A 25,218-nucleotide genomic window follows, 5' to 3' on the forward strand; every position below is an offset into this window, starting at 1 on the left:
TTGGGCGAACACCATTCTGTTCAAAAGACTAATAGATTCCTCCTACCAATCAGTGAGTCTTCCTTATGTAAAGGACCGAGGGTTTGTATTACTTGTTGGAACAAATCACAACTTGTTGGAACAAATCACAATTTTTAAAAGTAAATTGTATTTTTCCTAACTATACAAACCTGAGGTCCTTTACATTTATGCCCACTTCATGCCACCCCTCAATCTGTTCCTGGGCCTAAAGCAAAGTGGAATGTTTACGTCTGGTCTAGCAGGACTCCCGACTAGCGGACAAGCAGTTACTGCCAAACTACCTTACGACCGATTCCAGCCTATGCTGAAAGGTAATACTTATGTAAAGGACTTCCGGTTTGTATAGTTAGGAAAAATTCAATTTACTTTTCAAAACTGTGATATTTTACCTTTGTAGACTACATGACAGTATGGTCGTAATGAGTCTGCTGCACCGACGTATAGAATTCAAAGATAAATTACAGCTTAGCTAAAGTTGACCAGTAAAATATTACCTTAAACTCATGTACAGCAAGTAAAATAACATAGGAAAATGTCAACTGCCATAATCTAGTTTGACTACAATTTTCAAAGTTTTGGGTCGGGGCGAAGGAACGTAAACAGTCGCCACATTTGAATTCTGGTAGAGGGTGTGGTGGGATAAGTAACTACCAGGGAGACATCTGTTTACCAGGGGGATGATGGGGTACTCGGGGGAGTGGGCCATAGAAGGTACGAGTTGGTAAAGTGACGCGGGATTGTCAGGCGGAGATATGGTGGTAAATACAATTACCCACCAAATAATAACACTTCTACACTTTTCATGAAAAGCACTAAACCTTAGGAACATCAAAACACAATTGCTCTAAGTAAATGAAGTAGATAAAGTTGAGGAACCTTACCTTAAAGGGATTTAGGATACAATTCAGCCCCTGCCTTTACATATGTGTAGAACCTCACCTTCGGGTCTTGGAAGTGTATCTTGAAATAGGCCACCGACAAAGTTGTACCTCCTACGTCTGTACCTAGGCATTGTCTCACGAAGTTCCCTCCACCTCCTTTCAATAGTATTTGTGTGGGCACTGGTTACTGGGTCCACAAAGTTCATGGAGTGGTTGACGGTCAAGTGTACGTAGCCTTTGTCCTCCAGGCAATCATAAGATTTCCAGCAATTAGATACAACACTGATCCCCAGTACAATGTAGTCCTTTATAACTGCAAGCTAAGTCCAGCTGCATCTCTTCCTGGCCCTCTTCTGGTAAGGCTTGTAAGACCTGGTGCATGTGAAAGTAAGAGAAATCAAAATAGTCCTTACAAACTTCAAAACATACAGTGAATGTACATATCTAATGGTATATATAGCTGTGTAAGGAAATGTTTAACCTACTTTAGGTTTGAAACATATATTGCGATTAGGGGTAAAAATCAACATGTGATAAATAAGTTATATGAACCACTTCCTCTTTAGGTCAAGTCTACACTCCTTGCCACAATGAGTAAACAGGCCATGATCTTAACAAAATGTAATTAACCTTTCATAATGGCCAGAGTAATAGACAGAAAAGTCCTTGTAACTTAGGAAGCCATTTTTCACATGTACGAGGCAAAGTCTGGTTAGTAATAGGCTCGGAGGAGCGAGAGGTTCCAAGGATGGATTCTGCCATCATGCTAGGTTGATGAGTGAGGTGAAATACACAGGGAGGTATTGTCTGGGAAATCGTGGGATGGGGAATTGTACGAAACAGGGTAGGAAGGATGAGGTGGAGGGGTAAATCCATACGGTTCTCATTGGCGAAAAAAATACAAGCACGGGCTTGTAATGGATGGACAATTTGGGAAATCAGAGAGGCCAGTTGGGGGGTTAATTGAACTTGACAAGAATTGTCGAGTTAAATGATAAAAACATAGTTTGTTTTATTTCCATATGAAACCAAATATATCACGTATTATTAATAAAGAAAATATTGTAATGAAATGTTTCTGCAGGGACACGTATTTTACATAATACAGGCAGTCCCAGGGTTACTTTCAGCGTAGGCTGTAATTAGTGAAATTCTTGAACAAGGGGGTTAGACAGTAACTACCGTCCGGTAGGTGGGTAGGCCTGCCTGCCCAAATGTAAACACTCCACGTTGCTTTTGCCCGTCTTCCGATGAAGACATATGTTTGTGAGCTCTTGCTGACTAGCTGTTAATCATGTTCCTGGTGGGATCTTAATTTTTTTATTTTGAGTAAATATGTACATACTGTGATATTAATATGTAATTAATTGACTTAATTATTAATATGCAAAGCCACTTTTTGTGGTAGCCTTTATAGCCGCCTTTCTACTTTGTGTTAAGGGTCGGTGGTAAAGGTACACCAACATCTTTATTAGTACATATTTTCACCCTTTAACGTTAGGACGAGACATGTATTCATCTGAAATTTACGCTTACACTTTGGAATTTACCAAGGGGAACTTTGGAGGTTTGTTCTTTGTTTCTTCTGGTAATTCCTCTTCTTCTTCATCCTTTCATTAGCCATCGGACGAAGATAGAAGAGGGGGCGTGTGGTGTTGGTGTTTAAAGGATTTCCTCTCATTTCGGAGGGCGGTGCCCTTGGATGTGAGAGGAGTATCCTCATTAGCGGAAAAAATTAGGGGGAGTTTAAATATGTAAATATAAAATAAATATGAAATGACCAGGATCATATCATTAAACTTTGCATTTTTAAGTGAAAGGGTAGAGATGGAAAAAATGCATTTTAAATATTTAATAAATTTAAATTTAAATGGTTAGACATTCATGAATACAAATAATTTAAAATAAGATAAATTTCACTGTAGCAGCTGGTGGTGGAATGACGTAAACGAGTCCTCGAATGATTTAAGAATGTCAAACGAGGACGAAAGAAATGCACTTTTGTACGAGAGATTAAGGTTCACAACTGCGAGGGCTTAACCTTCTTCCTTTCACTCATCCGCTAAAAAATACAAAGTAAAGGAGAATCAACCAAGGGAAAAATCAGAACAAAAGATACAACACTAATAAAAAGTAACTAAAATAAACCAACAAAAATCAACACGAATCAAAATAATCAAATTACTGGCAAATCGAAGCATGACTAAAATCTACAATTTTCATATAAATCAATAAAATCTTGAAATCAACGAATCACCGAAAACAGCAATTAACTATACACGAAAATCACCTTACGTAAATATTTACTTAAATCAACACTAAATCACAAAAGCTCTCAAATTATCATTAAAACAAATAGCAAAATCAACGAGTAGTCAAATACTTAAGAAATAAAATTATAGACTGCATTAAAATCATAGGTTCAATCTAGCAAGAATTTAATAAATTATACTTGAAACAATTTTCACAAACTTTTAAAACACTGGCATATAGAATATGTAACGCAAGAACAAGCATTAAAGCCCCTTATGCTTACCCTGTTGCGATAACAGTTCTGGCGAGTGTGAAAAAAATAATTCAATAGACGATCATCGCTAAGCAGCGTCCGGATCCCATCCTCGATGAATTAGTGTGTAATTATGTCCATGATGGAGAAAAAATCCATAGTAATTAATCCAGCACTAAATCCAGTAGTAATCCAGGACGGAGTCATAAATCCAGCGTGAGTGTATAAATCCTTAAATCCACTTGAAAAAATGTGAGAGAGAAAGAGAGCCGCTCCTCGTCACTCCCGTGTAAGGTTATGCTGAAGACTACGTAACTGTGTGAAAAAACTTCACAAAGGCTTTAGCGGCAGGCAGATATAACTACTGTTAAGTAGTTACTATTTAAAAGCAAAGGGGCAATTAGCGACACTTCTGTATGCCAAATGTATAAATACTGAATTATTCAAATTGATAATTTGAAGTTTTTTCAATTCATTACTTTAAATCATATTTTCTTTCTTTTACAGGCTAACAGTGGTGATAGTGATTACAGCAGTAGATGGTTGGATATCTCTTTGTGTTAGTTATCCTAACCTTGGAATTGTACCTGTGACTTGAGGTATGCTGTGATATTGGTCCTTGAGTGTGTGTACTGTTCCTCTGCTGGAAATCATAATCATTTACCACTGATATCCTGGAATTTCGTCACAGGACAAAGCCTTTGCCGCTGCCCTGTGATTATTAGCTCTATTCCTGCTGGTAAATATACCTCATCCTGTAGAAGAAATCTTGCAGAATTTGGAGAAGTCAAAGATGAAGAGACCTCGTCAAGTGTCGCCATCTTCCTCTTCAGAATCATCATATTTTTCATCAGCCTCCACCCCTGCCAAAGTAGGAGAAGGTAGTCTTCTCCCCTAAGAAGTCTCGTCACAGGACTTATAAAGGTCTGCCTCCTCAGTTTTTCTTCCGCTAGCTATCCCGTTCCTTCGGGAACAGGAACCGTCACACTGTCCCCAGGGCCTAGCGTGTTGGGAGCTGTAGAAGCGCAAACTGTTCGCACTTCTGCTACTAGTCCTAGAGGTTCTGTCCCTAAGACTAGTTCCATGTCGGGCGCTCGTTCACGAGTTTCCCGAGTGCATGTAAATCTTCGGATTTGCAAGCATCCAGGGTTGGTGACGCTTTGTCCACTCACCGTCACGACGCAGGCATGGCGTGGAAGGAAGGAACGAGTCACTCAGGTGACTCACGCCTTGCCGGTGATCACTCTCGTGGTGATTGCTCGGTACTCAGGGTTAACGTGTCGGTCCTGTGGGACCATGCATGCAGTGAGACTGGTAGGGGGTACCCCACTCAGTCCTCTTGAGAGGTTTCGGCCTCGACGAGGACTTAGACGTGTCGGAGAATGGTACCGGCCCTCTCCAGTCAGGTGCATGCTCAACTCCACCAAGACCACGGTCACTTTCATGTGACTGACCGTTCTCAGTTGTGGCTTATGTTTCTCCTGCCATGCGAGAGTTTGGTAACCCTCCTTGGGAAAGCGTTTCTCTAGGATGATAACGCTTTCCTAGATTGCGTCACGGTCACAGGTTGATGGCTGCCTGCGACTCGCTTCTCCTGCTAGTTCTGCTTGCAAGGTGAGTGAGAGCGTCCAATCTTCATCAACTATTCCCTCTACTTCCTTTGGCTGCACTGGGATGGGTGAGGTGGATAGGATGGATCCTTCAGAGTGTTCTCCATAGGATTCAGTGTCGGGGAACTCGTTCCTGGAAGGATCTTAGGGTGAATGTAAGAAAGATAAGAATATTGAGTGTTACAGGTGTGGGCAGGTAGGGCATATAGCGAGTGGATGTCAGGGTGCCCGTGTGACCGAGGCTTGTGGTAATTGTGGAAAGAATTAGCATTATGCTAGGATGTGGAATGGAAGGTCATGTGGCGAGTGCATGTAGTGAAAGAGGTTGAGTCAGGCTGGGAACTTGGGAAACTAGGTGTTAAGGGAATTCAATTTGGTGAGTTCTCTAATGTGCTGATGAGTGAGTGGTTTAAAGTGAGTAAGTATGAGCTGAGTGTCAGTGAACAAATGGGTCAGGGAGATTGGCAGTTAGTGTTGATGTAGTATGGAAGAAAGCAGAAGAGTGTAGAGATAGGGAATGGAAGGAAGAAGTGTGAACAGCATGATAAAGGTGTTTGTGTTGGGGTGCTAACGGTTGATATAAAGTGTAATGCGAATGGCTTTGAGGGAATGAATGATACTTGTAGTGTATATGTGTTTGAGTTATCAGGGATAAGTGAGACCTCAGTGGGAAGGAAACCGAGAGTAAGGAGGTAGTTGATGGGATGGATAAGTCATTGCAAGAGTTTGACAAAAGTAAGGATGAACTGAGTGGTTTGTTAGCAGAAATAGGAGAGATATTGGGACCAGAGCTAGAAGATAGAAGCGAATGGCAATGCAACTGAGAGATTGTATGAGGGTCCTCAAATAAGATCCAGGGAGACTGCATGCAAGCATCCTTGGATTTTGCAGAAAGCAATTTAGTGTGGGTGTTGCGAGTGTAAGGAGACATTGTCAAATGTAATGGGGGAGGTAATATGGAGGAGTAAGATGGTAGTTCAAATTTGAAAATTTTTGTGGGGTTGCATGAGAGAGAGAGAGAGAGAGAGAGAGAGAGAGAGAGAGAGAGAGAGAGAGAGAGAGAGAGCAAAATTGGTGGAAGGATAAATGGAAGTGGTTTGATGGCGGGCGCAAGCAAATTGGTAATGTCTGTTGTAGCGTTTGCCAAGAATATCATTGGGAGCGTCCGTTACCAGGGTTGTGGAGAGTTAGTAAGTCGGAAAAGATGGTCAGATTCAGAAGTAGCCAGTGTTATTTGGTGTTTTCTTGGTTGATATTGATGTTGTATGGTTGTTGTGCATGTGTCTGGTGATTGTTGAGCTGAAGAGGTTTGTTGTACTTGATTTTGTGTTTTGGTGGTTTCATGAGTTGTCTGTTGGAGACAGTGTTGGTGGTGGTGGCTTGTTGTGCTGGGCTGGAGTTGTCGTATGATTTATCGTGTTGTTTTTGAGCTGTTGGTATTTGTTTGCGTGGTGATTGGGTGTTGTTTTTTGAATTGTTGTACAGTTTTGGTGCTTGTCTGTCTTGGGTAGTGAAAGTCAGTGGTGGTTGTGTCTCGACTAGCCTATATTCAGCAGATGGTACAGCGCGTAGCCCTGAGTATCTAGAGTCTGAGTTGAGTACATGTCTGTGTTCGGTTAGCCAATTGTCCTGCATGTAATTAGTAACATGAAGAGGAAAGTGTGGCAGAGGGAAAGTTCGATAGTCAGTACAACTAAAGTAACTGTGGGAGATATGCTTGCTTGTGATCCTGCCACAAGAAGAGTTCACTCTTCCATCTGGTTTGGATTTATGCATCACTTGGAACTGCATGCAACACATTCTAGGTGAATGGTCATGTACCGACCTCGTGTATTGGACCTTAGGGTCCGAACACATAGGACAGCAGACACAGAATCCCTCTTTATTCTTCTTGGAGATTCTGCTTCGAAGGAGAACAGTTATTTGGGAAGAAGTGATAGTTCTTTGTTGACAATTACCACTCATAATTATTTAGTGGTGATCTGCTCAGCTCACTCAACTCGACTCCACCAGACAGCTCTGCCAATCTAATGAATGAACTCTCTGCTCTTGATCAGTGTGGTTCCTTTGACATGACATAGCACCCTCCCTTCCCATGTTATAGCAAGTTTTTCACTGGGGTATTTGTCTTTCATCTTCATCATCTGACACCTCCTAACCTCCCTCTTTGAAGGCTTCCACGACCTAAGAAGAGGAAGGTAATTCTCCACCCACTAAGAAGTCTCACCTCAAGAATTCTAAGGGCCTGCATCCTTTCCTTGGGGAGTGAGCAATTGGCTGTCTCCATGTCACCTGCTCTTTCTGGAGTTGGAAACTGGATGCTATCCCCAAAATATAGTGTCTCAGGAGCCCCAGGAGTTCAAACCCAGGTTTGTTCTCTTGTCTCTGGTTCCAAGGGCGCTGCTCATGGAACTGGGGCTGCATTGGGTACTCATGTATGTATCTCTCAGAGTGTACAACCTCCAAGGGAGGTCGTATATCCACAGGTCAGTGGTATGTAGTCTTCTCTCCATCATATCAGTGGCGCAGGGCAAGAGAAAGGATCGAGCCATGTTGGTGGCTCAGACTCACCTGTGAAAGCCAGGAATAGCTATTCTTAAGGTGCCAAGATCGATATCACTGTTCTTCAGGACAAGACATCTGAAGGAGATAGGAGGAGATCCTCTGTGTAGTTCTTTTCATGAGGTTCAATCACGGTGAAGATAGATTTGTAGCAAGACATGGTAAGTTCTCATCAGCTTTTACTGGATTTAACTCTGGTCAACTTTCGCAAACGAATGGTTGCAGGAATGAATGCTTCTTTTAACAGAGTGAGAACATCGCAAGTTCAGAGAAGAGCGGGCAAGAACAGTCAATCCTATTCTTTTTTTTTTCCTTTACTTCCTTGTCACACTGGAATGAACAAGAAAATAAGAGGAATTCTATGGAATCGACTCCTCAGAGTTCGAATCTAAGAGACTATGTTTTTGGTTCAGTCTTAGGATCTTACCAAACACGCGTCAATCTGTTTAGGATGCATTGCACCAAGAGGATTGAATGCCTCCCTAGTGCTACTCTTTTGGGAACAACCAGTTTGGCTTGAAATAGTAGTCTTTGGTATCCTGTTATCACCGTAGAAGTCTCCCTTCGGGACAACTTCACCTTCGCTCTCTTCATTAGAGAATGGAGGTCAGCTTCCAGTCCTTATTCTTGTCTCTCGAATGAAGAAGAATTAGGCTGGAGCACAATTTACAGGAACCTATGAATATACTAGTATATGTCTCTCGCTACATGCTTCTGTTATCGGTTGCATCGTCCGAGTTATGGGTGCATATCTGTAAGTTAATTCTTCTGGTAGTTGACCGAGATGAATAGTAATTTCTCTTAGTTAACCTGAAAGTCAGGACAGCCTTTCGGGGCTCCCAAGAGTTTCAGGTTTTGATTTTGAGATAACTAGTGGTATTGTTTCCCAACAACACCACCGCATTTGCATTATTACCGAACAAGAGGGTTTTCTTCCCTCCTATTTCGGTTGAAATGCAGATGATGGAGTGTATCTTTTTTGCGCTTGATGGTTTTTGCTGAATGCATTCCATCATGGAATGCACTACCCAGCAACTTAGTATAAGGAGTCGAGCGAGTGGCATAATACTGCTCTCTCTCTGAGATTCTGTTTGTTTTAGTGTTTTTACTCCTCTGTCGAGGACTAACTACCAATGCGGTTCTCTCTGCCCAGAAATCGCAGACTTTGGTCTCTGGTTGGCTCGGAATTCTCGTATAAGGCCCATGTCTCATGGTCCACATTTGCCGTTGCGAGAATTTTCAGACAGATATATCTCATTAGACTCATTATCATCTTTCTGTTACCCCACGGTATATCAGAAGTCTGAAGCCTAGTCTTTTGTTCCATCGCACCTGCCCCATCAGCTGCTGTGATGACGCAGAATGATTTTCTTCAGACAATTTGAGTTTTGTCTTCTAATATACTTTTTCTAATTTGTAAGGTGTTCAATTATTCTTTGTTCACCACGAGTTGAAAACAAATAACAGAAGACTTCACCTGTTCCCCGCTCAACTAGCTCTGCATCCAAAGTAAGTAAAAAATTCCTGCCTGATCCAACCCACAAAAAGTGGTTCTTCAGGCAGTACAATCCCTGAAAAGACTCCGTCTTCATTGCAAGCTCCGATTTTCTTGCTGAACAGCAATTAAATAGTGAAATAACTTTTTCAGTCTTGTGTAAAACAGCAGGAATTAAAGCCATCTTCACTGGTTGGTGTTATCAACGGAACCTTTTCTATGATCAGAATCGTGAGAGTTTATTGTGAAGACATAGGTCCACATTCACTTTAGTCATTCACTAAATAGTATTGTTTCTCCTTGGCTTTGATTCAACTACTGATAAGAAACTTCTGTTTTGCCATCACAGAGACCTCGGTCTCTAGAAGGCATTTGGCACTTGTCTAATGTGCATATGCCTCACTAGAATCATCATATTGTCTCTCAACATCGTTAGCAAACAAGATAGGGGATTTGAATGGTTCGTTCTCAACATCACCCTTCAAAAGGTGGGTGTCATGTTGTGACTACGTCTTGGATGCGCAATCATTTGGCTTTTGTTGACAAGTCCGAATCCTTCATGATCTGCGCTGTGGACTTTGTATTGGTTGATCCAGATCAATCATTACTTTTTCCTATAGGTATGTTGCTGTACCTGCGAGATTGACACCCTTCATTTAGTGTCAATACCTTTATCCACTACTGACTTGTCTTCCTCTGAATCTCACGAGATCACAAAAAACTTCTCTTAAGTTAGATACGTCCACTGTTTGCTCTCTCAGAGAGCGAGCAGTGCTAGTGGCTGTGTACGTTTCATCATTCCAAAGAATATGTTGGACCAGAAGACAGGTTCAGTCTCATCATGATCACATTTATATCCTTCTACCTTCAGGTCTGCCCACAGGTCCTTGGAATATCTTTTCCTTGTGTTTACTTACCCAGCTCCTTCAAGAGAACACGCTGCATCTCGCTTATGGTGTGGGGTTCTATAGGTAAGATGGATGCGAGAGTGACTGGCCTCCCCACCTTCCCCTCCTTGTCCTTCTACTCCTCTTCCCTCAATTTGAGGATAGGACTCAAACTTACACTTGCTGGTCGGGGGGTTGATGTGGTAAGCTTGCACATCGAGTTTATTTTCTTATCAGAATCATAGAAAGGAGACTGGCAATAATGCAAACCCTTCCTAGAACTTTGCATTAATGCTTCTGACACTAAATATTCTTCCAAGCGCATTTTCGGATGAATCACTGTTCCTCCTTACGACCAGGAGGAATAGCCCAGGTGTGCAGAACTCCAGTCGGTTCTAGAGTCTCACATTCCTCCCACCAATCAGTGACTCTTCGTAATGTAAAGGACCGAGGGTTTGTATATCGTGTAGGAAGAAATCACAGTTTTTTAAAGTAAATTGTATTTTTCCTAACTGTACAAACTTGAGGTCCTTTACATTAATGCCCACCTTATACCACCCCTCAATGTGAAAACTGGGCCAAAAGGCAAAGTGGAGTGTTTACATCCGGATAGGCAGGCCTACCCGCCTACCAGACGGTAGTTACTGCCTAACCACCTGGTACAAGAATTTAACGGACGTATTCCAGCCTACGCTGAAAACAAATAAACCCATTAGTTTTCTTTAGCTTTATTCTCTCTGACACTACAGATTCATGCAAACCTTTTGCGAATCATTGATGCTTCTCAAATACACATTAATTCGAAATGTCTTGAAGTCTGGCAGTTGAACACATGCATTTTCAACATGTCAGAGGCATGGGACTTGCTCCTTTGCTCTACATGACCAGAAATAAAGACCCAGGTGAGGTGAACCACCAGGCGGTTCAGAAGCTTACTCAGAATCCTCCCACCCTAAAAAATAAGTCTTCTGTAACCAAAGACTGAGGGTTTGTATTCATGTAGGAACAAATGACAAATTTTAAAGTAATTTGTATTTTTCCTAACATAACAAACCTAAGGTCTTTACATGTACTGCCCACCTCAAGCCACCCCTCATTCTGATACCTGGGTCTGAAGGTAAGTAAATACAGTGTTGCTGTTCATTCTGTGTGAGGCATTCTGCACGCTTACTTAAGTGGTGGAAGGGCATACTCAAGCATTTTGTTTTCTAAACAAGAGGGATAACTGAAATATTTCTTGGATATTTTTAACCACATTCTATTTTCAATATCTGTGAATAGCAACCAAAGAATCACATAAAAAAAGTTTGCAATTTTTCACTGCAAACTTTCTGATGTTTCTTGGTTGTTATTCATAATGCCAGCACACTGGATTATTTTTATTATGTACAACATTTATTAAATTTGTTATACAATATTTTAGGAGTTCAAAATATACATATTGCAATACATCACCTGAACACCTGAATTAGCCCTGGTCACTGACCAGCCCAAACTATATCCCCACAGAATTACCCATAATTGGGTAATTTTTTTTTAACTGCTAGTGCTACCAACGCTGCAGGTAAACCCCCTTCTACTGAGTTACCTGTACCACCGTTGGCAACGCTGTTGCCAGGATCGGCTGACAGAGCGCTCTCCCTTCAATTGCTTTTTGTTCGCTCGAGCGTTAGGACGTTTCCTAACTCAAGCGAAGATTTTGCTCTTTAACCTGACCCATAGATTAACCTGCTGTTTTGTTGATGAATCTTGGATTACGTTTTGGACTTCATTTGGACCTCTTCTGGATTTTGGATTTGACTAAAGCATTGAATGGACTTTTCTATCATGGAGAACTATTTAAAACATAGGAAAACTCTATCATCGAAGAATAAGCGTAGGGTGGCAGAACCTAAGAAAGTGGAAGAAGAGCAGTATTATTCAAGAAATTAGAGGATAAGGTGTCATCAAGTATGACTAGTCTTTTTACTGAATTGTTGACAAAATTGAATCAGGATAAGGATAGTAATAGGAGTTTGGACTCTAACTGCTCTTTTTCAGCTCCCCTGCCTGTTCCAGAACCAGCCCTAACAGGTGCTGGGGGTTATGGGGAACCGCAAGCCCAAAGGGTAGGATCCGCCGGCCCCACTGCTGTGGAGCAGGAAGTGTCAGCAGCAGAATTCCCCCTTTCCCCTAAAAGCGTTAGTAAATAGTGTGAATTAGCAATAGGTGAGACCAAGACTGTCAGGGATCCTAGTGTAGAGGTTAAGGATGAGAAGCTGCTAGAGCAGTGTCTTTCAGGTTCAGATTCGGCTATCTTTACTGCATCAGCATTGGATCCGACGGAAGTTCTGTTTTCGTCCTCGTGTTTCCCGAAGGCCAAGGATATTAAGTCATCCGTTAAGTCAGTACCAGAAGCAAGACCTGTTGAAAATTTCGAGGCCATCCCTTCTTCGAAAGTTTCCTTCCCAGCGGGTCCTTTTTAGATTCAGGGGCTGGTGGTAGCCAATTTGATGAAATAACATTTAACTTGGCAGAGTATAATGCTAATATTCTAGGTTTGTCTCAGAATTATAGACTTCTGGTGAGACAGTGCTTTCATTTAGGCTTTTTGGACATTCGGGATCATGTCGGCAAGAATTTCCCCGAGTTTTTGGGTGATATATTGCAGGATTATCAGGGGGTAGGGGAATCTATATGCCTTCTTTCTCTTAAAAGAATGGCTTCTTCTTCGTCTTCTTCTTCTTCTCCATCTCCTTTTATATCTGTTTTTCCTTCTATTCCTAATGTTTCTCTCCACTCCTTATCTACATGCTCTACCTCTCAAGTTCCTCCTCACTCTTCTCTTTTGGGGCATGCCTTAGCTTCATCTACAACCTGTCTACAGGTTCCCCCGGGTGCTTCGTTCCCGTAGGGGTCCCGTTCTGAGGTCCCTCGTTCAGAAGCGGAGTCTGATCCAGTGGGCGTATCCCGCTCTCTTAGCACAGCTGTCAGTGCGAGCTTGGTGGGCGGGGCCTCGTACTGCCCAAGTTCTTCGGCAGGGATTCCGGTAGTTATACCAGCTATGTCCTCTCCCTTTTTCTCTTCCCCTTCGATGTCTTTCCCAAACTTTTCTCAGGGTGTGGCGGTTTCCTTTTCTAAGGGTTATGGTATTGGTGCTGGTTTGGTGGGGGTTACGGGAACAGAGATTCCCTCTTCTAATTCATATGAAACCACTACAGCAGGTGATTCTTCTGGTCTTAAGACCGCTGTGGCGGTTCCCCGTCCAAATAGGACATTGGGTGGTATGATTGGTGCTGGTATTGTGGCTACTCTGGTGTTAGGTTCGCTCAGGTACAAGCGATCTCGCTCCGGGGGTGAGTTTTTCCGTGTTAGCAGGCTCCCCTGTGGTTAGGAACTTAGGTAATGTCGCCGGTGTTGCAGCTTCGGAGTTCTCAGGTGTTGGCTCGGTATTTTGGGAGGTTAAACGCAGGCGTTTTAACCTCAGTTCCTTTGCAATCCAGTTCGGGTGGATCAGTGGCGCCTTATGCACCGAATTCGTCATCAGGTCTTCAGGAAAAGACGATCCATGCAGATGTTTCACACCAGGGGGTGCTCAGCCTCAGTGAGGTTTGCTTTGGATTCGGAACACCCAGTGTTTGTCAGTGCAACAACTCCACAAGCTGCGTCGGCTCTCTTAGGAGAGAGGATTCTGGCACAACCGGCTACGGTTGGTGCGGGGATTCTACATGGATTGATTGGTCAGGATTCCAGGTATAGGGATTTATTGAGTTCCCCCTCTTTGCAGTTGGGTAAGTTGGAAGTTCGTCCTGTCTCTTGTCCTAAGCCTCTCCGATCGGAGGACCCAGATAGGGAAACGTCATTGGAAGAAGAGGTCCCTATCATGTAAAGAGAGTTTTCCCCACGCGGGAGAAAGTGAATATAAAAGGATGGTACAATTTATTCACGATTTGTTTTCTCAGTGGAGAGTGGCGGTAGATCCAGTACACCCTATTCAGGCAATGTTCGAGGAATTATATTCCACAAAACCGTCAATACCTCGCACGTCCTGTAAGTTAACTTGGTTTGGTCGGGGGGAGCAGTCCTTGAGTGAGGCGGACCTTAGGTTGAATTCTATAGTGGGTTCGGGTAGGCAGGATTCTTCTCTACTTCCATCCAGGAAGAATGTGTATGGAATAGCGGGTAACCCTTTGTCGGGTATAAGAGTTCCCCTGATTGAATCGGTGGAGGCTCTTTTTGTCGAGAGTTCTCTCATTGTCTAGACAGGTAGGAATCACCTCGAGAAGAAGCGACCATTTTGGAGGACACCTGCAACAAACTCTTCAAAGAGGACAAAGTTGCGGCGATGGTAAACTTTGTCTCTTCAACATCAGAGGTAGAGTCGCAACAGGCGATGATATAGGTTGCGGCACAAGGTGTCAGATCCCCCAAGGGTGCGCGAATACCATCACCTGATAAACGTACCGGCTCTTGGTCTCCTGTTAGGTCCCCTAAGAAGGTGCGATTCTCCGCCAAGGCTTCCCCGACGGTAACTTCGAAGCCTTCAGCAGCGAAGAGGGGTTTTCGCAAGTAGATGTTGCCCTCATTGACACCAGTAGGAGGATGTCTGAACCACTTCACGAACATCTGGGAGAAGTGGGGCACGGAGTGTTGGGTTGTGGAGGTCCTGAGGAATGGATACAAGATTGCTTTCCGTTCTGTACCTCCCTTATCTGATGTTCCTATTCACCTGGCCAGTTATTCCCTGCACTCCATCACGGGTATGGCCTTGGCAGCGGAGATTCGGTCACTTTTAGAGAAGGGAGCGATAGAACCTGCTCCCCCTTCGCCGGGGTTTTACAGCCTGATTTTGTGACCGCCAAGGCGGGAGGTTCATGGAGACCGATTATAGACTTGTCGGGTCTCAATCAACTGGTGGTTTCTACAAAATTCCACATGGAAACTTCCCAATCTGTGCTGAGGTCGGTTCGGAGAGACGACTGGATGATTTGGGTGACCTCAAGGATGCCTATTTCCAGATTCCTGTACATCAGGAACCTCGGAAGTTCCTTCGATTCTAGGGTCCATCCGGAACTTTCCAGTTCAAAGTCCTCTGCTTTGGGCTGACCACTGCACCTCAGGTGTTTACAAGGGTAATGTCTCCAATATCGGCGATAATGCATCGTCGGGGATTCAGAATGAGGAGGTATCTCGATGATTGGCTCATTCAGGCTTTGTCGAGAGAGGAAGCATTAAGAGCAAGGGAGTTCCTGTTACAACTGTATCAAAGGTTAGGAATAAGAATCAACTTAGAGAAGAGTTCCCTTTCACCATCACAAGTTAAGTCATATCTAGGTATGACAATTCAAACTTGTCGTTTGAGGGCTTTTCCGACACGAGCGAGTGCTTTCTATCCTCAGTCAAATAGAAAGCTTCAGGTCACAGAGGGCTCAACCAGTGAGCGAATGGAGAAGTTTGTTGGGGAGGATGTCCTCTCTCTCCCTTATTGTTCCTGGATCTCGTCTCCGATTGCGCTCTCTGCAGGCATGTCTCAGGAATCTTTGTGACTTTTGGGAAGAGAGCGCAGTGGTAATCTGGGACGATTCCTGTCTAGAGGATCTTCGGTGGTGGTCAGAAGAATCTTATCTGACCGCCAGCGTAAATCTGGCCCTCCTGATTCCGGACGTTCATCTATATACAGATACCTCGGATCAAGGTTGGGGTGCAACCTTAGAGGAAACTCTGGCTAAGGGCATTTGGAGGTATCCGGATCGGGAGGAATTGATAAATTACTGTGAGTTGAGAGCAGTAGAGAAAGCACTAACACAGTTTTCAGAGTTGGTCTGGGGAAAAGCGGTAGCGCTTTTTTCAGACAATGTGATGGCGTTGGCTTACCTTAGGAAACAAGGGGGAACAAGGTCGGCAAAGCTAAATATGATCTCTCAGAGGATACTTCGGTGGTGCAAATCACACGGGGTCTCTCTCCTTCCCCGGTTCATAGCGTGTAAACTAAACGTATTGGCGGATGCATTGAGTCGGTCAAGAGAAGTACTAGGGGGCAAGTGGACGTTAGTACAAGAGGAAGTCCAGCTCTTGCTAAAGAGATGGCCGGCTTCAGTAGACCTTTTGACCACAAGACTGAATTTTCGACTTCCAACCTACTTCTCCCCAGTAGCGGATCTCATGTTGTGCGGGACAGATGCGATGCTCCACTTGTGGGACAACCTACAGGTGTACGCTTTTCCCCCCTTTGGATTGATACATCAGGTATTAGGGAAACTAAGAAGCAGTATGGGGACTCAAATGACTCTTATAGCTTTGTTTTGGCCCCAGAGACCATGGTTCCCGGATCTCCTAGAAATGTTGGAGGAACCTCCTGTGATCCTCCCGAAAGGAGAGATCTACTCAGACAACCCCATTTTCATTATTACCATCAGAAACTGCGCGTGCTCAACCTAGCTGCGTGGAGAATATCCAGTTTTCCCTGTCTAAGAAAGTCTACTAGAAAACTCTATCAAGTTAGGTGGGCAATGTACAGGAGCTGGTGTAGGAAGGAAGGACATAATATCTCTCGTCCTACCACTGCGAAGATTGCTGATTTCCTCCTGTTTCTCAGGAAACACAAGAAGTTGTCATACTCGACTATAACTAGATATGGGTCTATGCTGAGTAGTATGTTCCAGTTTCATCTCCTGCGAGTTGTTTAACAGCAGGGTATTGCATGATCTCTTAAGGTCGTTCAAAACTGAACACCCTATGATACCGCTTCGGGCCCCTTCATGGGATTTAGCGGCAGTTTTAAATATGCTGAGGTCTAGTTACGAGCGCTTAGAAGAGTTGTCCCTGAGGGAACTGACCAAGACAGTCTTGTTCTTGGTTTCTCTTGCTACAACAAAGAGAGTGGGAGAGATACAAGCAGTATCTAGGACAGTATCATTTTCAGGGAGGGATATCTATCTCTCGTACGTACTGGAATTTGTTGCCAAATCGGAATCGGAAACCAATCCCCTGCCGAGAGCATTTAAAGTCTCCTCTCTGCAGACATTATTTGTGTCACCAAGGAATCCCTCTAGAGCCATTTTGAAGAATGCGGTCAGTTTTTTCCTACTGGAAGTCATTACTCAGGCTTTAGGGAACGTTCCTGCCGATCCCGCCAGCAGTGATTCTTGCCCAAGAGCAAATTCCTAAGGCTTTCCTAAGGAACATTTCAGTGTCATCGATTTTGGAAGCAGCAACCTGGAAATCAGCTTCTGTCTTCACGTCTTTCTACCTTAAGGACATTCAATTCGCTTCGATGGAGGGTTACTCGTTGTCAACGGTGGTACAGGTAACTCAGTAGAATGGGGTTTACCTGCAGTGTTGGTAGCGCTGGCAGTTGAAAAAAAAATTACCCAATTACGGGTAATTCTGTGGGGATATAGTTCTGGCTGATCAGTGACCAGGGCTAATTCAGGTGTAAGTATTCAATATTAGTTTTATAATGAAAACTTCATATTTAAATTAGTGTATATGTAAATGGGCAAACAAAGATAAGAACTAAAGCAAAACAATTACAAGATTCTTAATTGATATATAGCAAATATATAACCAAATATATAAACTTCTTGATCGTCTTCATCGGGTATGTTTTGGGATCTTTGAATTACCTTAATCATAACATGATTAGGATCAAACTCCACACATCCTCCAGAGCATCTTACCTGCTGGGATACAAGCACCAACGATGCTTGAGTGGAAGTCAGCAGCTTATTTCTGGTCTTGGTTTGATTAAAGTTCACTCTAGAGAAATCCTCTCTACATCAGCGTTGGAAGTTGGTAGTGCCAAGATGTTGATAAGAAAATCTGGAAGAACCTCAAAAATCTTCTAACCATCTGTATTTCTTAGATGAGACAAGTGATGGAAAAATTCTTTTGGGTTGTTTGTTTCCTTTATATCATTAGGCAAAGAGATTTGTTCCTCTGCATTATACAAACCCTCAGTCCTTTACATTAGGAATTACTTTCAGCGTAGGCTGGAATTCGGCTGTTGAAGATTTTTCGTATCTTGAACTGCATTTTACATGTAAATTGCCTAATTCGTTCCAAGCCCTACAAAAACACCCCAGTAAATTTTATAATAAAGCTAAATTGACCAATAAACAATGAAATACAACAATTTGAACCATTCAATACCTAACTTAAACTACATATATACTACTAATATGTACTACATACCTGTAAATAAAGTGTATTAGTGTACATGGTATACAAAAAATACTGTACGTACATACGTACATATGTAGTAAAATGTGGAACCTTACCTTTCGAGTGAGGCGATCTCTGAAAGTGGCGACAGAGGAGGAGGACAAATGGCAGAAAACTTGTATGTACACTTAACTTTACGAAACACATTAAAAAATGTCGGGAAACTTTAACACTAAACTTTATGAAACACATTAACAAATGGCACAAAACGTTAACACTTAACTTTACAAAAAAACTTAAAATTACATTTCTTTTTTTGTCTTTTTATTTTTACATTTTTTTTTACTTTTTTATACTTTACGTTTTTTACAAAATTTCAATTTCTTCAGCACCGAATGGATGCCAGTCCATTTACGGAATTTATCAAACCACCCCCGAGAAGCCTTGAAGTCTGGGGTTGCCGTCGATGTCCCTTCTCCTCCGTCGTCTTCGGCCTGGGCAATCGAATCGCCAAAAATAGCGCTGGCCTTCTGGTAGATTGCTGTCTCGTTTATCGTAGCCCCTAGCGATTTCTTTGTCCTCAATCCATAGAAGAAGCAGCCTCTCCATCTCATCATGCACGGGGCTCACCTTGGAAGGTGTAGCTGCTTTGATGGCTTCCTTCTGCTTAAGGATGGTGCCTATCATCGACGGATTTCGGCCGTATTCCTTAGTGATCACACTTAACCGCATGCCAGCTTCATACTTTTTAATTATCTCCATTTTTGTCTGTACAGAAAGCATCCTCTTCTTTCCGTGAACTTCAGCAACTTTCTTGGGACCCAGACTATACTGTACGTAATTAAGTTATGTAGTATACTAATTAAGTTCTCACACAACACGATAAAGTAGTACAATGAAATCACTAACACGAATTTACATTAACAAACGAAATCGTATATACGAACAAACGAATTCCACGTGCGTACGTTAACGCTGGTGCGAAGCAATGGCTGAAGAAGAACGCCTTTACGTAGAGCACGATGGGAGAGATGCTGACCAATAGGAGAGCAGGATCTCATGGTGGTGACTAGCATCAGGAACCAATGGGAGAGTGGGAGGATGGTGGCGAGTCTACTCAGTTGCCGGCGAGCGAGTTTTAAAATTGTTCTCGGCGGTCCGGGTGAATCTCGGGACTTTACAGCAACAACCTGTCGTAACCTGAATTATTTTCTTATGTATAGCCAAAAAAATCTTCGTATTTGCTTTCGTAACTTGAATTTTTCGTAAGCTGGGACTTTTGTATGTCGAGATACCACTGTAGTTAGGCAGTAACTGCTTGTCTGGTAGTCAGGAATCCTGCCCGACTGGACGTAAACATTCCACTTTGCCACCGGCATGGTGAACAGATGTGATCTCACTCTCCACCCCATTTTCTGCTACTTTTCGTAAGATCTTTCCTGGTTTTGTGAATGTGTTGTTTGTTTGCATTTTTGTTTGAATTATCAAAAGCAACATGCAAACCCAGGAATTGCATAAGCCTAAGCGCCCCCCATTCTCTCAGCGCATTTGTTCTGGAGTCAGGGTTAGGAAATGTGGTAGCTTCTGCTCCCGAGCGGAGATAAATCCTCACACCCTGTGTGCGAAGTGCTGAGGGCATGAGTGTGATAGGTCCAACACCTGCAATACTTGTATATCCTGGTCGGCACAGCAGTGGGGAAGGTATGAGGGGAGGAAGCGATCTTGGGGGAAGACTGTTGGTGGTCAATTCTTCATCGTTCTTTCTCCCTCCCTCTTCGTAAGCTTACTTAACTTGCTGTTTCCCTTCAGGGGTAATTTCTCCCTCTGCTTCGTCGTATCTTCTACTAACCCGACTTTTTCTCCAGGGGCTAATGGTACATTTTATGTCTACCACTGTGACGCATGGATCTGCAGCAAGGACAACAACAACTGTATCTGTACCTGGATATGTGGCCCCAACGCACTTGGTGTACACTCAACATGTTACCACTGTAATACCTTTGGTGGTGATGACATCTGGGCCACATTTGTCAGAGGCACATCCATTCCTGCCTCCTCCTCCTCCTCCAGGTTACACTGTCTTGTCTCCTCCTGCGACTTTTGTTGAACAACCTCCCAGGGTGCTATCCACCATTGGACCTCCCTCTTGTAGTGTTCCAGCCTGTGTCATCCATGCCTGTGCTGGCTGGTGTACTAATTCCTGATCATGCAAGTGCTGTCACAGTATTGGCATCTTCTGCCCCTGCTATCCCGGAGCCTGCTGCTTTGGCAGCCACTCCAGTGACACCTTGGATTGGGGACCATAGGAGTTCAGGCTTTGGTTCTTACTCCTACACCTAGCCCTAGAGGATCGGCCTCTATGACAAGTACCATCTTGGGTTCTTGTCTGCACTCAAATACGTTATCAACTTCCACAGAGTTTTGTTATTCTGCATTTTGGCAAGACTGAGTGAATGCATTGCTGGAATTAGTAATTTTTTGGTCTTGTAGTCAATTGTAACCAAACCTAGAATGCTACTTATATATCATCATTGCAGAATTATTGTACTTTCTTTTTTAAGTGGTGTATATGTAAACCTATGCAAATAAAGCTTTAGACTAGTTCTGCAATATATTTTTATTTTGTAATGTTTATGTGAAAGTAACAAATTTTAAAATTACATATTTTTAGTTTATATTAATGTGGAAGTACCCAGAAACATTAGATTTTTTTCACACATGTTTTGCTCTGCATTATTCCAACATTTGCATTAAGTCTGCAAGTGCCTAGTGTACAGTCTCATTGATACTGTATTGTATATAGAAAACATCGATGTGCTGATGGAGATCACATTTCTTTGCCACAGATAACCTGTTTTGTTATGGATGATCTCTGATAATCTGCGAAGGAACGTGTTTTCTTTAGCATAGAGTTAATTTTCCTCAACAACATACTCTAGGTAAGTGATATAAAAGTGAAGTAATTGAAGTTAGAGAGAACGCCCTTAAATTATATGTAGTATTTGATATAAGCTTTGTTGAATCTTTAGTCATACACAAACACATTGTTCAAAAGCCAGTCTGTCAGTTATTCATGATGCACTGACTTAAATTTTCGCGTTTTCATCTTGTTACAGAGACACTGTTTTAAATGTCAACATACCAAAAAGTACAAATAATGTGATTAGAAATGACACAAGAGTGAGAGTAATATTTTGATTAGTAATTTATCAAACAATGTGTGAAGCATAATATTGCTTTTCACAGATGGGGCCTGCCAAGGCTTAATAACTGATAGTTAAATGGGGCCAGGGTCTGTTGAAACGTAGTCTTCTGCATCTGAAATCTTGCATAAACATTTATATCTAGAGAATCCTTAATTTGTCCATGTCATAAAGTTTCTAGGTATTGGTCTTGGTGCCAGCAACTAATGAGTAGCAAATCAAAACGTTGAGCAAATTGATAAGCCAAAAGGTGTATTGTGTCACTTGATTTCTTGTTGAATTAGATGCTAGTGGAGGCATTCATTTAGATTTTAGTGTTCATTTATGGTTTTTCTCCACGATATAAAAGAACCTGCTTGCTAGTCCCTCTTCTGTTTTGCCCACTTGTGCTATTTCTAGTCAGCTGCTTCTTGTCTCTTGTCCACACCATCGAGATATTTTAGATCAGTCTTTTTTTCCTTCCATTGAACAGCATGTATCTCGTTTGCTGTGTCATCCTTGAATTGATCCTGCAGAAAAGAGACCTCAAGAAGGATCTTTCCCACCGTTATCCCTACATTAAAGCGTCAGTTGCCTGATGCACCTTCTCCACTGCCTCCTATTAAAGACATCATCTTCCACCAAACCTCTTCCCTCCATATCTTCCTTCATTTTATCTGGCCATCCAATTCTCTGTGTCCCTCTCGATATTCTTCCTCCAGCAGGCTCTTCCCAAGCCCTCTTCACTCCCTCCCCATCCTCAACACATGCCTGTACTATCTCAGTCATGTCTTTCTTATTTCATCATTTTCCAAAATCTCAGCCAGTGATATTCCCATAATTCACCTCAGCTTTCTCATCTCCGTTCTCCCAAGCTTTACTTCCTGTTTTCTTCTTAGAGCCCATGTTTCTGATCCATGTATTAACACTTGTCTTGTCACTGTGCTATAGATCTTGACTTTTAGCTTGTTTGGAACTTTCTTATCACATGCTACTCCAGCTACCTCTCTCCACTTCCCAACACAGCTTTTATACTACTGTCCATTTCGGCCTCATTATCCTCCCTCTTGGCTTAAAGTAGATCCTAAGTTTGTTCCTGCACGTAATACAAACCCTCGGTCCTTTACATAAGGAATTACTTTCAGGAAGTCAGTCATTAGAGAATAACAACAAGGTAGTTAGGCAGTAACTGCTTGTTCGCTAGTCGAGAGACCCACCCAACCAGACGTAAACATTCCACTTCAGACATGCTCTTTGTTCTCTCTGTCGTCGAGAATTGTGAGACCTTTTTTTGTTGTATCTTTGTGAATGATTGTTTTGTTGTTTGCTTTTATCATGCAAACCCAAAACTCAGATAAACCTTGTCACCCTTCATTCTTGCAATGCGTTTGCCATGGAGTTGGGGGCAGAAAGTGTGGTAGTTTCCATTCCAAAGAGGAAGTGGACTGTCGTGTCCTCTGCATGAAGAGCTGAGGGCATGAGTGTTCTTTAGATAATAAATATGATGCTTGTATCTCTTGGTTGGCAGAGCAGTGTGGGAGATACAAGGGGAGGAAGCCATCTCGGGAAAGCCTTCCAAGCCTTTGTCGGAATGCTACACACCCCCGTTGACTCCGTTGGTGGCTAATCTTTCGTCTTCCTTTTTCCGTCCGCATAATCTTCCCTATCTCGCTGTTTCCCCTTCGGGAGAAATGTCTCCATCTGCTTCTTCATTTGATTCGTCGAAAATAGAAGAGGGTGGGGAGGCATGCCAACCAGGGGCTGTATTCGGGAAGCTTCTGTTCACTCGGGAGGGGATCTTTTTACTCCAAAGGGAACAGGAATTCCCACCACTAACACAACTTTTGCTCACTCAGGTGTGTCTGTCTCCACGGTCAGGGATTTGCAACAGGCATGGGTGAAGTTGAATTTGCCTGGCACTCCTTACCAGGGGCTGATGGATCATTTTTATGTCAGCTCTTGTGACTCTTGGTGCAGCTACTGGGACAATGACGACTCTGTTAATGCCTGTGTATGTGGCACTGCCTCACCTTGTGTATACCCAACAAGTTCCCATAGTAACACCTTCTGTGGTCGTGTCGTTTGTGCCGCATACTTCGAGGACGGAACCTTTTCTGTCTCCTCCTCCAGGCTATGCAGTCCTCTCTCCCCCAGACAACTATGATAGACCCCAGACACTGTCCCCACTGGATCTTCCACCCATCTCTGTTCCCATGTCTGTTGCTGTACCTGTTCCTCACCATGCGAGTGCTGCTGTGGCGTCTGTGCCCCCAGTCGCGCCCTGGATGGGGGATCTGACTGCCGTTCTGAGGAAGTTGATGAAGAAGAAGAAGTGAAAGGTGTCATTGTCTTCCTCCTCGTCTTTGTCGTTGTCGTCTGCTGCCTACTCCACTTCTTCTGAGGCTCCCCTGCTGAAGAAGAAGAAGAAGGCTATCTCCCCCCTCCCGCCATGAAGTCGCATTCCGTGGCTTCTAAGGGTCTGTCTAGCCATTCTGGTGAGACATAATGTGGTCCCTCCGCTGGTCCTCCCATTGCTTCGGAAGCGGGAACCACCTCACCGCCCCTATGAGTGCACGGGGGGGTGGGGAGGGTGGGGGGACCACAAAAGTTCATGCTACGGTTTATTTTCTGCACCTAGTCCTAGAGGTTCTGCCTCTAGGACCGGGACCGTCCCGGGTTCTTATCCTTGAGTTTCCCCGAGTGAACGCTCATCTACAGATGAGCGTGCAGCTAGAGTCGGTGACGCTGAGTCCATTCATCGTCATGACTCTGGCATGATGCGGAGGAAGGGGTAAGTCGTCCAGGTGACTTACGCCTTTCTGACGATCACTCGCATACATATCACTCGGCTCCCAGAGGTGACGTAATGGTCCTACTGGACTGTGTGCTCGTCGAGTCTGGTAGGAAGTCCCTCATTCTGTCCTCTCGAGAGGTTTTGGCCTCTTCAAAGCCTGTGATGCATCATAGGGACGGTACCCTCTCTCGTCACGCTAGTGAACACTATTCTTCACCTGATCGACAGTCATGAGTACAGTCCAGGCATCGAGTAGCGCTTCCCCTGATGTGAGAGGGCGTCGCTACTGTCCTCGGAGTAGTGCTTCTCCACAGGGAGAACACTCCTCTAGACCCGTGATCCGATCATCACCGAGGGTTGGTAATCGTTCACGTCCCGCTCCATCTGCTAGTTCTGCTAGCAGACCGAGGGGAGCATCGGATCTTCCTCACCTGTCTCTTCAACTTCCTCAGGATACACCAGGAGGAGTGACGCAACCAGGGGGAACTGTGATGAGTGTTCTCCTCACAGTTCGGCCACGTGAGTGTACGTTCCCTGTTCGGTCTTAGGACCCGAGATGTTGTATGCATAAGTGGTTCGAGAACATCATAGGGTGTCTGTCGAGGCTCTTCCCTCTGAAAAACGAGAATCGAGGCAGGGACTCACCCTGGAAGGACTTGAAGGTCCTTCCTCTCAGGACAGTCACTCCCGAGATTCAGAGGTCTTTTGCGGAGGTCATTGCACTGAACTCGTCAACACAATGACCTAGGGGAAGATCGATGGTAGCTCCCTCTGACCGCCCTTCACAGTTAGAGTTGTTCTGGGGTCCTAAGAAGGAACCCAGAGCTTCTGTGGAGTTACCTTGGTCTTCCTTATCTGAAGATGTGTTAGGCCAGGTGAACAATCTTGTCACGGAGAAGAGAGTTCACTTAGGGCCAACAGATCAGACAAGCTGCTTCCCCCTCCTCTACCTTGACAGAGGCTATTTTACTTGCCCTCGGAGAACCCTTTGCCGACCAAACAGATTAACACAGCTAGTGCGGCTAACTCCTGCTTGCCTCATGCTGCGCGAACCAAAGGTTCTCCGACAGAAGGTGCTACAGATTCAAGTAGAATCACCTCTGGATACTGTGGTCCCTCACAGTATCCAGAGTCACTG

The 25,218-nt window shown here is 43.6% G+C and overlaps 1 pseudogene; it reads left to right on the plus strand.

Annotated features, from left to right (window-relative positions):
- LOC135204715 (gastrula zinc finger protein XlCGF57.1-like) overlaps positions 1 to 25,218 on the plus strand; it is a 215,768-nt pseudogene that overhangs the window by 44,327 nt on the left and 146,223 nt on the right.

This window comes from Macrobrachium nipponense, chromosome 47 (genome assembly GCF_015104395.2).
Source record: "Macrobrachium nipponense isolate FS-2020 chromosome 47, ASM1510439v2, whole genome shotgun sequence".
NCBI classification, from domain to species: Eukaryota; Metazoa; Arthropoda; class Malacostraca; order Decapoda; family Palaemonidae; genus Macrobrachium; species Macrobrachium nipponense.